The following is a 13,105-nucleotide window of genomic DNA, read 5'->3' on the forward strand; positions in this document are numbered from 1 at the left end:
ATTGTATTCATGAAAAAAAGAAGTGTTCTTACAAGATGGATGCAATGACAAGGTTTGTAGTTCAAGGTTCTTTTTGTGAACAGATAATTGAAGGAGACACACACTAGACAGAGCATGAGGAGTTACTGAAGTGAGAGTACACTGACTTAGACAAGGGGCAGTGGGCTCACCCATGGGAATGGGAGGCCTATCGTCATCCCCTGGCAACCTCAGATGGTTGCCTTGAGGCAGAGAAGGAACTGGGAAGCTTGCTTTGAGAAATAAAGAGACTAGATCTGGGATGCTAAAGTTAGTGATAGGATATGACTACCACTCCATAGGATATGACTACAACTGACATTGGCAAATAAAAATTTCTATCAACAGAGAATGTTGATAGAAATTTGGTTTCTGTAGCTTCATTGGGAACTTGACTAATTTTAGATGAGATTAAGTAGAAGACTTTTTTTAATACTGCCCTGCTTCTCAAATTAGAGGCCTACTGACTGCTGGCAGTAGATTCTTTATGTGTTGTGGAGTCAAGAAAAAAACCCAACCACCTATGTACTAGCTACTGCAGGGCTTGGAACATCTCATTTGACCAAATTATCCCTTTTCTCCCTTCATGGAAGTCAGAAGCCTTACCAGAGAAAGGCAAGAGACTTAATCCAAAATGACTGTGTTTTATTGTCATTTTAGTTTTGGAAGGACACATGAGATCTTAATTTAGTTTCATGGGGTGCTGAGAATCTAAGCCACAGCCTCACACTGTGCCAAAAGATTGATTCAGAAACATCCCTTCACAAAGCGCTTTACCAAAGAGCAACAGGTGAGGCCCCTTAATTTCCATTTTGAAACTATTTTCTTGAGGCTTTACAAAGGGGTAGCCTGAGACAAAGGCATTCCTGACATGTAGGGGAATTGAACAATAAATAAATAAATAAATAAATAAATAAATAAATAAATAAATAAATTAACAAACAAATATTGATTAATTAATTAATTTATTTACTTTATGTTTCTTCACCCCTTAATGATTCTTTTTTTTAAATTTATTGGTTGCTCAAAACCTTACAAAGCTCTTGACATATCATATTTCATACATTAGCTTCAAGTTAGTTATGAACTCCCATTTTTACCCCAAATACAGATTGCAGAATCACATCGGTTACACATCCACATTTTTACATAATGCCATACCAGTAGCTGTTGTATTCTGCTACCTTTCCTATCCTATACTATCCCCCCTCCCCTCCCCTCCCATCTTCTCTCTCTACCCCATCTACTGTAATTCATTTCTCTCCTTGTTTATTTTCCCATTCCCCTCACAACCTCTTATATGTAATTTTGTATAACAATGAGGGTCTCCCTCCATTTCCATGCAATTCCCCTTTTCTCTTCCTTTCCCTCCCACCTCATGTCTCTGTTTAATGTTAATCTTTTCTTCCTGCTCTTCCTCCCTGCTTTATTCTTAGTTGCTCTCATTATATCAAAGAAGACATTTGGTATTTGTTTTTTTAAGGATTGGCTAGCTTCACTAAGCATATTCTGCTTTAGTGCCATCCATTTCCCTGCGAATTCCATGATTTTGTCATTTTTTAGTGTTGCGTAATACTCCATGGTGTATAGATGCCACATTTTTTAATCCATTCATCCATTGAAGGGCATCTGGGTTGATTCCACAGTCTAGCTATTGTGAATTGTGCTGCTGTGAACATCGATGTGGCAGTATCCCTGTAGTACGCTCTTTTAAGGTCTTCAGGGAATAGTCCGAGAAGGGCAATAGCTGGGTCAAATGGTGGTTCCATTCCCAGTTTTCCCAGGAATCTCCATACTGCTTTCCAAATTGGCTGAACCAATTTGCAGTTCCACCAGCAGTGTACAAGAGTACCGTTTTCCCCACATCCTCTCCAGCACTTCTTGTTGTTTGACTTCATAATGGTTGCCATTCTTACTGGAGTGAGATGGTATCTTAGGGTGGTTTTGATTTGCATTTCTCTGACTGCTAGAGATGGTGAGCATTTTTTCATGTACTTGTTGATTGATTGTATGTCCTCTGCGAAGAGTCTGTTTAGGTCCTTGGCCCATTTGTTGATTGGGTTATTTGTTATCTTATTGTCTAATTTTTTGAGTTCTTTGTATATTCTGGATATTAGGGCTCTATCTGAAGTGTGAGGAGTAAAAATTTGTTCCCATGATGTAGGCTCCCTATTTACCTCTCTTATTGTTTCTCTTCCTGTGAAAAAAACTTTTCAGATTAAGTAAGTCCCATTTGTTTATACTTGCTATTAACTCTTGTGCTATGGGTGTCCTATTAAGGAATTTGGAGCCTGACCCCACAATATGTAGATCGGAGCCAACTTTTTCTTCTATCAGACGGCGCGTCTCTGATTTGATATCAAGGTCCTTGATCCATTTTGAGTTAACTTTTGTGCATGGTGAGAGGAGGGGGTTCAGTTTCATTTTGTTGCATATGGATTTCCAGTTTTCCCAACACCATTTGTTGAAGATGCTATCCTTCCTCCATTGCATGCTTTTAGCTCCTTTATCAAATATAAGATAGTTGTAACTTTGTGGATTAGTCTCTGTGTCCTCTATTCTGTACCATTGGTCCACCCGCCTGTTTTGGTACCAGTACCATGTGGTTTTTGTTACTATTGCTCTGTAATATAGTTTTAAGTGTGGTATCGCTATACCGCCTGATTCACACTTCCTGCTTAAAATTGCTTTTGCTATTCTGGGTCTTTTATTTTTCCATATGAATTTCATGATTGCTTTATCTATTTCTACAAGAAGTGCCATTGGTGTTTTGATTGGCATTGCATTAAACCTATAGAGAACTTTTGGTAATATTGCCATTTTGATGATGTTAGTTATGTCTATCCATGAACAGGGTATATTTTTCCATTTTCTAAGATCTTCTTCTACTTCTCTTTTTAGGGTTCTGTAGTTTTCATTGTATAAATCTTTCACCTCTTTTGTTAGGTTGATTCCCAAGTATTTTATTTTTTTTGAGGATATTGTGAATGGAGTGTTTTTCCTCATTTCCATTTCAGAAGTTTCTTCGCTGATATACAGAAATGCCTTTGATTTATGTGTGTTGATTTTATATCCTGCCACTTTGCTGAATTCATTTATTAGTTCTAGTAGTTTTTTTGTAGACCCTTTTTGGTCTTCTAGGTATAGAATCATGTTTTCCACAAATAGTGATAATTTAAGTTCTTCTTTTCCTATTTTTATGCCTTTAATTTCTTTCATTTGTCTAATTCCTCTGGCCAGTGTTTTGAGAACTATATTGAATAGAAGTGGTGATAGAGGGCATCCCTGTCTTGTTCCAGATTTTAGAGGGAATGCCTTCAATTTTTCTCCATTCAGAATGATGCTATCCTGAGGCTTAGCATAGATAGCTTTTACAATGTTGAGGTAAGTTCCTGTTATCCCTAGTTTTTCTAATGTTTTGAACATAAATGGATGCTGTACTTTGTCGAATGCTTTTTCTGCATCTATCGAGATGATCATATGGTTCTTATCTTTAAGTCTATTGATGTGGTGAATAACATTTATTGATTTCCGTATATTGAACCATCCTTGCATCGCAGGGATGAATCCTACTTGATCATGGTGCACAAATTTTTGATGTGCCTTTGTATCTGATTCGCCAGAATTTTATTGAGAAGTTTTGCATCTAGGTTCATCAGAGATATTGGTCTGTAGTTTTCTTTCTTTGAGGTGTCTTTGTCTGGTTTCAGAATCAATGTGATGTTGGCCGCATAGAATGAATTTGGAAGAGCTCCCTGTTTTTCTATTTCCTGAAATAACTTGAAAAGTATTGGTATTAATTCTTCTTTAAAGGTTTTGTAAAACTCCGCTGTATACCCATCTGGTCTTGGGCTTTTCTTGGTTGGTAGTCGTTTGATTGCTTCTTCTATTTCATCCATTGATATTGGTCTGTTTAAGTTGTGAGTATCCTCCTGACTCAGTCTGGGCAAATCATATGACTTAAGAAATTTATCGATGTCTTCACTATCTTCTATTTTATTGGAATATAGATTTTCAAAATAATTTCTAATTGTCTTCTGTATTTGTGTAGCATCTGTTGTGATATTGCCTTTTTCATCCTGTATGTTAGTAATTTGAGTTCTCTCTCTTCTTCTCTTCGTTAGCATGGCTAAGGGTCTGTTGATCTTATTTATTTTTTCGGAGAACCAACTTTTAGTTTTGTTAATTGTTTCAATAGTTTCTTTAGTTTCAATTTCATTGATTTCTGCTCTGATTTTAATTATGTCTTGCCTTGTGCTACATTTGCTGTTGTTTTGCTCTTCCTTTTCTAGGGCTTTGAGATGAAGTGTGAGCTCATTTATTTGTTGTTGTTTTTTTTTCTTTTTTTGAGGAATGACCTCCAGGTGATGAATTTCCCTCTTAAAACTGCTTTCATTGTGTCCCATAGATTCCAATATGTTGTGTCTGTATTTTCATTTATCTCTAAGAATTTTTTGAGTTCCTCCGTTATGTCTTCTGTAACCCATTGATCATTCAGTAACATATTGTTCATTTTCGATGTGATGTAGGATTTTTCCTTCCTTCTTTTATCATTGATTTCCAGTTTCATTCCATTATGGTCAGATAAAATGCATGGTATTATCTCCACCCCTTTATATTTACTGAGGGTTGCCCTATGGCATAATATATGGTCTATTTTTGAGAAGGATCCATGTGCTGCTGAGAAAAAAGTATATCCACTTGATGATGGTTGATATATTCTATATATGTCAGTTCAGTCTAGGTTATTGATTGTGATATTGAGTTCTATAGTTTCTTTATTCAACTTTTGTTTAGAGGATCTGTCCAATGGTGAGAGAGGTGTGTTGAAGTCACCCATAATTATTGTGTTGTGGTCTATTTGATTCTTGAGCTTGAGGAGAATTTGTTTTATGAACGTGGCAGCACCATTATTTGGTGCATAAATATTGATAATTGTTATGTCTTGTTGGTGAATGGTTCCTTTTAACAGTATATAATGTCCTTCCTTATCCGTTTTGATTAACTTAGTCTTGAAGTCGATTTTATTCAATATGAGGATGGCCACCCTTTCTTGCTTACGAGGACCGTGTGCATGGTATATTTTTTCCCAACCTTTCACCTTCAGCCTGTGTATGTCTTTTCCAATCAGATGTGTCTCCTGGAGGCAGCATATTGTTGGATTTGTTTTTTTAATCCATGTTACCAGCCTATGTCGCTTTATTGGAGAGTTTAAACCATTAACATTTAGAGTTACTATTGATATATGGTTTGTACTTCCAGCCATGTTTGATTATTTATCTCTTTTTTTTTCCTTAATTTAGTTTGTTTCTCCATGATTAGCTTTCCCCCCTCCGTCTGTCTTTACTGAGGTACTTCCCACTGTTGGCTTTGGTTATTGTTTTTTATTTCTTCCTCCTGTAGTGTTTTGCTCAAATGCTTTGCAATGCTTGTTTTCTGGCTGCAAATTCTTTTAGCTTTTGTTTATCATGAAAGATTTTTATTTCGTTGTCATACCTGAAGCTTAATTTTGCTGGATACAGAATTCTTGGTTGGCATCCATTGTCTTTCAGTGTTTGAAATACATTTTTCCAGGATCTTCTCGCTTTCAGCATCTGTGATGAAAAATCCGTTGTTAACCTTATTGGTTTACCCCTGAATGTAATCTGCCTCCTTTCTCTTGTAGCTTTTAATATTTTCTCTTTGTTCTGTATATTCGATATCTTCATAACAATGTGTCTTGGCATTGGTCTACTGTGATTTTGTATGCTCGGTGTCCTGTATGCATCTACAATTTGTATATCTGTTTCCTTTTTTATTTCTGGAAAGTTTTCTGTAATTATTTCATGTAGCAGGTTACTCATTCCATTGGTTTGAATCTCTGTACCTTCCTCTATCCCGATGACTCTTCAATTTGGTTTTTTTATGTTATCACATATCTCTTGGATGTTTCTCTTGTGATTTTTAACCAGCCTATCTGAGTTGGCTAGACTCTTTTCAAGATGATATATTTTGTCTTCATTATCTGACATTCTGGCTTCTACTTGCTCCACTCTATTAGTGATACTCTCATTTGAGTTTTTAATTTGGTTTATAATTTCCTTCATTTCTAAGATTATTGTTTGATTCTTTTTTATAATCTCTATCTCCTGATAAAGATGCTTAACTTCTTCTTTTATCTGTTTATGTAATTCATTCTCAATGTGTTCTTTCACTGCTTGAATTTGCTGTCTCATATCCTCTTTAAGGTTCCATTCCATCTGTCTAAGGTATTCCTTGAGTTCTTTATATGACCATTTTTTCTGATGACTCTATATCCTCCTGAATATTTAGGCTGTCCTGCATTGTTTGTACTACTTTTCTTCCTTGCTTTTTCATGCTGCTCATGTTGCTTCTTGTTCTGTTTGACTGCTGAGTTACTGTTTACTCCTAAAAATTTATTTGATGCATCCCACTGATGGTTCTTAGATGAATTCTTCCATTCCCTTTGATCTTGGTAGATAGAGATAAAACACATGGTATCCTGGTATCCTAAGAAGTGAGGTGGTTCTGCCCCCTTAATGATTCTTGAAATAATTGAAAACCACAGTGCCACCTACTTCATCCTTGAATGATGGCTAGACCAATACAGTGAAATATTTGAATTTCTCATCACCAGGAAGCACTGGAGAACACTTAGAGCTCCTGTTGCTCATCATGACTGAACCAGATAGTGTCTTTATTGACTGGTATTTATAAAAAAAATGGTGTAGAAAAGAAATGCCATTGAATTAGAGCCTGCTTGGAACTGGGACTGGAGCAGTGGAGTGCAGGTGTCTGATAAAACATCTGTCGTGGAGCCAAGTGGATCTGCCATTGGTTTCCAAATGACATGTGACTGACATCAGGCAGTCAGCAGACCCTTATATGTAAAGGCCTCTCGTGGGGAGAGGTTTTGGGGTGATACTCAGAATCAGGTTGCTACTCTAAGTGGGAAAGATGTATGGGATAGCAGACCATTTGTTGTTTTCTCCTGCAGACCCTGACTCACCACACATGACAGAACTCGCTCCAGTGCTGTGTCCCAGTTTGTTGTAGGGAGAAATGAAGCAAGGCACTGAAGATAGCAGGAAACAGTTTTATATGGCTGCAGCCAGGTTCAGAGAGCACAGCTTTTGCTGTGATTAATCAATATCTCTGAGTTCAGGGAGTTTCAGAGTTTTATACCCAGCATGTTCACAGTCTGCAGAAGTTCACATAAAAGCAGCTTTTTCTTTCACTGTTCTGGACAAGTTAACCTTTCAAGGAGAACATCTGAGAAGAGGAGAGCTTCTTCTTCCCTTTCTTTCCTCCCCCTGATAGCTGTTACCATGGAGCCCATTTGTAACTTATCTTAAAACTGTAGACATCTCTGTGAAGCCCAGCTCAAAGCCAGAGGCCTTGTTTGCACATTTCTTCAAAGTACTATACTGGATACATTTTTGAAAATACTAAGGGGTGTCAAGCACCTGGAGTGCTGGTATCTTCCTGGCCAGTGGCCAAGTAAACAGGGCAACACAAAAATAGAAATTTTATCTACACTGAACTCTTTTGCAGAGACTCTGTGGCTGACAGTCCCCAAATCATCCATGGTGAACAGGGCTTTTCTGTGGAGAAAGGGGGTGCCACTTCATTAGGACCCTTCTTCCTCCACGGAGAAGTCTTTTCTGCTGTCCTTTAATAAAGCTTCAACTTTCCACTCTAAACTTGCCTCAGCGTGCTTCTCTGTTGTTATACTTCAGCATTGGGGAAGAAAGAACTCATTACCAGTAAACACTGGTAACAATAACACTCAAAGGACAGAGATAATGCCAAAAATAAAGTCAACATTTAGAACTAACGATAAAAATGATCTTTAGTGATAAGAATTCCTTAATTTGATACTTTAAAAATAACAACAACCTGTCACCAGGGGGAAAATTTGTGACATTCAGTCAAGGGGAGAAATAAAGATTGTCCACATGCTTCTGCTCCTTTCATTTCTTTATTCACTGAAATTACTCAATACAATTTTACTCTATAGGTTCTTAATTAAGAAAACTACAATCCTTAATGATAATAACTGCAATAGATATAAGCAATTAACAGCAAGCAATTCTAGATTAATTAATTCACAGAAAACAATTTTAGGTTAATTCTGAGCATTGCAAAACACATTTAATCATGACAGGCTAGTGACAGACATTTCCTCTGAATGCTAAGTTCAAAAGTCTCAAGCATTAGGCTTTATGTCCTGCCAATGCAAACTCACTCAAACAACATTGATGGGGTCCCGAACCAAAACAGACTTTTTCTGGTGTTGAGTGGATGACCAGTTGAGGGGAGTGTCATAGGGAGAAGTTGTAGCTCTCACAAACGTCCAGAAAGAGTTTGATAGCAGGGAGGATCACACAGAGAATCAGAAGAATGATGGCAAGTGATGGGAAGTCAGTGCAGGTCCTCATCAGGCTCTCCAGCTCGAGTACATACTTGTTTAGGCTGGCTTAATTCCTGTTTATGAACTCTATTTTTTATACTAAATTTTGGGGTTTTTTGACCACCCCTTGTAATTCTTATCAGGTGCTACCAGATTTCTCCATGACATCATTTACACTGGAGTCAGAAACATCTGGTCGGGTGGTCTCCATGCTGACGTTCTCATCTTTCACTCTTATCAGGAGAGGAAAGCCTGCCAGAGGCTTTACTCAGTTTATCAGGGGGATGGGAAGTAATTTGTCTGAGGCCATATTAGAGGGCTCTGTTGGTGTGCCTGGTGATAAATGACCTCTAATATTGATCTCAGGTTTCAAAATGGAGTTTTTTAAATGGAGTGAGAAACTGATGTGACTCCATTTTTGAGAAACCAGCCTCTCCCTGAGAGAAAAGCCTGTCCAAAGTGGGGAATTATCCTTGTCCTTGGAAAACCCAGAGTGTCCTTGGCACATACTTACCCTGCTGAGTTGTTTGTAAATAATTGGAGAGATCTTCCATGCCAAGTCATCCTGACTCAGTTACACTAGGTTAGGACCAATAGCAACCCCCTAGCAACCACAAAAAGCATGAGACAGAGAAAAATACCTGAAATGACAGGTGATCTTCCCAGTAGTTTTGGTGATTGGTAACATGATTAGGCAACCCTGAAAGTTTATCATATACACTCTTGGAACCCCTCATGGCCTAAACCAATCAGTTCAAATGTATCCACAACTTGAACTAACCAATCACACTTACCTGACTTGTTCCTGCCAATGAATGTGCTAATCAATGTTAAGAGTTGTTGTTTGACTTTTCTGTGATGTTAAATGATTGGCTGTGTAATGTTGTGATGCATACAGTATCCCCCAAAATCTATTAATCCTCAGTGAACTAAGGGTCTCGACTTATTCTTTAGGACTGCTGCATTTAAAATGGTTGAGTCCAGGCTTGAGCTTACAATAAACACTCTTGTGTGATTGCATCAGATTCAGCTCCTGGAGGCCTATTGGGGTCCCATTAATCTGGCATTACAGGAGTTGCTTAGGCTCAGGCCTAAGGCCATTCTAACATAACCCCTTTCATCTTGACAGCTCTTCTGCAGATAAACAGAAGCCATAACACATAACTCCTGTTTTCATAAACTTGATCTCTTGAGTCCAGTGTCATTTCAAGTTCTGGGTCTAAAAAGACATATTTATTTTCCTTGATGTTTCAATAAAGCACAAGTAATTCTTAGAAATAGCTTGGAAAGATAACAATGTTATTCTGCAAAACTTCATGAACTTTCCTATTACTTGCTTTGTGTGACTGACCAGTATGTGAAAGGCCTTGGGGATATGTGAAAAATATATTATGAATATAATAGGGAGAACCCTTGAGATTTTTTTTTTTTTTTTGCTTACTGTACACACATCCTGAGGCCAAATGAGGATTTTTTTAGTGATCAATTCTCAAAGAAGAGATAATGATCATAAAGGAATAAATTAACCTATATATTATGAAATAAATCTAATATATATGTGATTAAAATTGAGGACATATATGGTCATGCCAAATAGTTTGATGAATCATTTCAATTACAATTATTAAGTTATTTTAATGTTTTGCTTTCTATCTGCATTAGAGACATCGCTGACCTGCAATTCAGGAAAACAGTGTTAATTCTAGCACTGAGTTTATCAGGTTTTGTAACTTTGATATATTACTTATTGCCATAGGATCTCTAGTTTTTCAATGTATATATGTATAAATTTACACATTCTAGAAGGTTTTAGGAAGATAAAAGAAAATATGTATTAAAAGAGTAATTTAAAAAGCTCTTTAAAGTTAATATACCATTTCTACAGTTATTACATAGCATTTTCTTTTTAAGAATGTATTAACCAGCAATATGTATATAACATAATAACATAATAACCAAATATGGTACAAACAAATAAACATAAATTAATAAATGTTATATGATATATTTTATAATAATATTTGTAAAATATACTCAGAGGTGAAAATAAACATTTAAATAATGATACATGTACATGTCCGTTTTTTATTAAGGTATAGTGAAATACATGTATTTTTGTAATATACTTTTATTCATGAAAGCATCATAAATATTATCAAATATTATTGTAGCTGCCAAAATTAAAAATCCAAATTGTACATATCTCAGTAAATAAATGGCTTTTAGTGATTGAAATTTTTGAGTCTATTATTGTGAAACACAAATACTCAGTAAAATATGCTCTGAAGAAAACTTCAATTTGGAAATGTAAAAACATAGAAAGGAGTGTTTAGAGTTGTTTTACCATGAGATTAATTTAAAATACTTTTGATACCCGAACAAATACTCTGAAGGTTTTATCCTTAAGAAATACATATGAAAGAGTACATCAATTCTGTCTCTGAGTAATGCAAGCATAAGAGAAAGATGATAAGAATACTAAGTAAGCCTCAAAAATCTGATAATCATGAAATAAATAAATACTTGGCAAGAAAATATCTAGAATCAATTTTGATGTAAAGTCAAAACTAATGAACATTCTAATTTACCAAACAAGACTTGAGAAATGGGTGTGCACAACAAGGTTTAACCTTAGAAAATTTCATACATCCCCTCTATCTGTCCATGTGTCTCTCTCACGTCTTTCCACTGTGACACCAAAAACAAAAACAATGAAGAACAAGTTTTTGAGTAATTATATTTAGGTCTTAAAGGAGTTTAAAAATGGCTAGCTCTCTTTAATCTATTTTTAGTAGTAATTTGCCTTAGTATTTCTTCAATAATTAGTGATCATCCTGTGCTTGTTGCTCATAATATAGAATGTGTAGAATCACCCAGAATGAGGCTCTGAAGAGCACTATTTGAGTAATGTAAGAGCAAAAAGTGCTACCAAACAGTAGGAACTGAAGAACAAGGCTGAAGCCAGTGCAGGACCACACAGCATGCAGGGTATCTCAAGGAGTAATGGAGGTGGTCTATGAGGTCTGACCTCCCTTAGCCAAGACAAAAAACAGATTAGTACATACTGTCTTAGAAAATATTTTTCTTCAAATCTTATATTTTAATGGATACATGTTAAGAATCCAGAAGTTAAATGTAAACTAGCACATTTACATTCATTTCTGGGACACTTTTATTTCTAGTTCGCTTGATTAGCTAATTTTAATGTATTTCACTATGTCCTAATTGATATTCTAGCTATGGTAGATAACTTTTACTTATTCAATATTTATCAGGTAATTTACAAAGGACTCCATTACAGAATACAGTCATTAAAAAAAAAAAAAAACTCATAAAGAAACAGATGACATTGTTTAAAACACATACACAGTAATCACAGTATATGTAGTCTGTGTAAACACCATGGTCTTTATGTTTAGCTCCTAGTTTAAAGAAAGGTTGACTGTCTTGGAAGTTTAGTTTGAAACCTTATCTCAAAGAACTTGAAAGAACTTCTCCCGTGTATTTAGACAGGGAGACTGGTAGTAAGTAACTCAGAGACAACTGTGGGTTTGGCACCTTTATTAATGATCACTTTTTAATTTGTGGAAGATTTTAAACTCTTTGAACATTTACATTCCAACTCAGAAGTAGGGAATTTTATTTTTTCATGTTCTATTTTCCCTTTTCCATCTCTAATTTCTCTCATTTTAGAATTATGTTAAGGAAATTTATTCTTCTGGTCTGATCTTCTCTTTTTGCTCTGAAGAATCTTTTCAACATTATCTTCCAGGTGTTATAATAGCCATATATTTTTAAAAATTTTTTAATCTTGTTTTTAATATACAAATTCTATGCCTTGATTTTTTGAGTTTTGTACCTGGTGAGGTGTGATTCCATGAGCTCAGGTTTGAAAAAAAAATAATCATTAAGTTATAAAGTTTCAATCATATATATTAAGATAAAGAAACATTTTTAAAATTACCCTATTTGGTATAATATTTTAAGTACAATAATTTTAAATGAAAAATATTTCAAATAAATTAATTTTCTTTCTCATTTGGCAATCTAAATGAAGGCATAACAACTCATTTTATTCTTCTTACTTATAATTTTATCCTATTAAATATGCTTTGTCATTTATTATTCATGTAAAGTTATTAATAGGAATTCATCACTGGTTAAGAGGCATGAGTCAGCCAAGAGGCAAGTTAAATAAAAATTCAAGGTTTTCTCCATACACAAAATAACTTTCTGAGCATACTTTATGCTAGAAAAAAGCCTTCAAGATGAAAACTAGCCCAAACAAGTGTGCTGAAGGCTGAAACTGATTCTGAAGGCTCATGTCTCTTCCATGGCACACCATCACAAAGTGAAGGTTTCTAACGTCTGAGAGACTAAGGCGGATATTTTTTATAGGGACATGTACTCTTATGATACTAACAAATTTAGAGGGAAAATGATCCATAAAACCCATGAAATGCAGGAACACCAGAGTTCTGAGAACTATCTCAGATGTAAGCCACCCAGGAGACCTGCCTGACCATTAGATTTTGTTCACTTTAGACTTTTTTTTTTTACAGTGGGAAATGAACATTGATTAAATAAATCACTGAGATGTGGGGTCCTAAACAAAATTTGTAGAGAATCAGATATGACTGCCAGCTTGAAAATGTAATTATCACTTTCCTTGAT

The sequence above is a fragment of the Marmota monax genome, unplaced genomic scaffold (genome assembly GCF_021218885.2).
Source record: "Marmota monax isolate L192 unplaced genomic scaffold, Marmota_monax_Labrador192_F-V1.1 WCK01_AAM20220418_F8-fsc00313, whole genome shotgun sequence".
Classification (NCBI taxonomy): Eukaryota; Metazoa; Chordata; class Mammalia; order Rodentia; family Sciuridae; genus Marmota; species Marmota monax.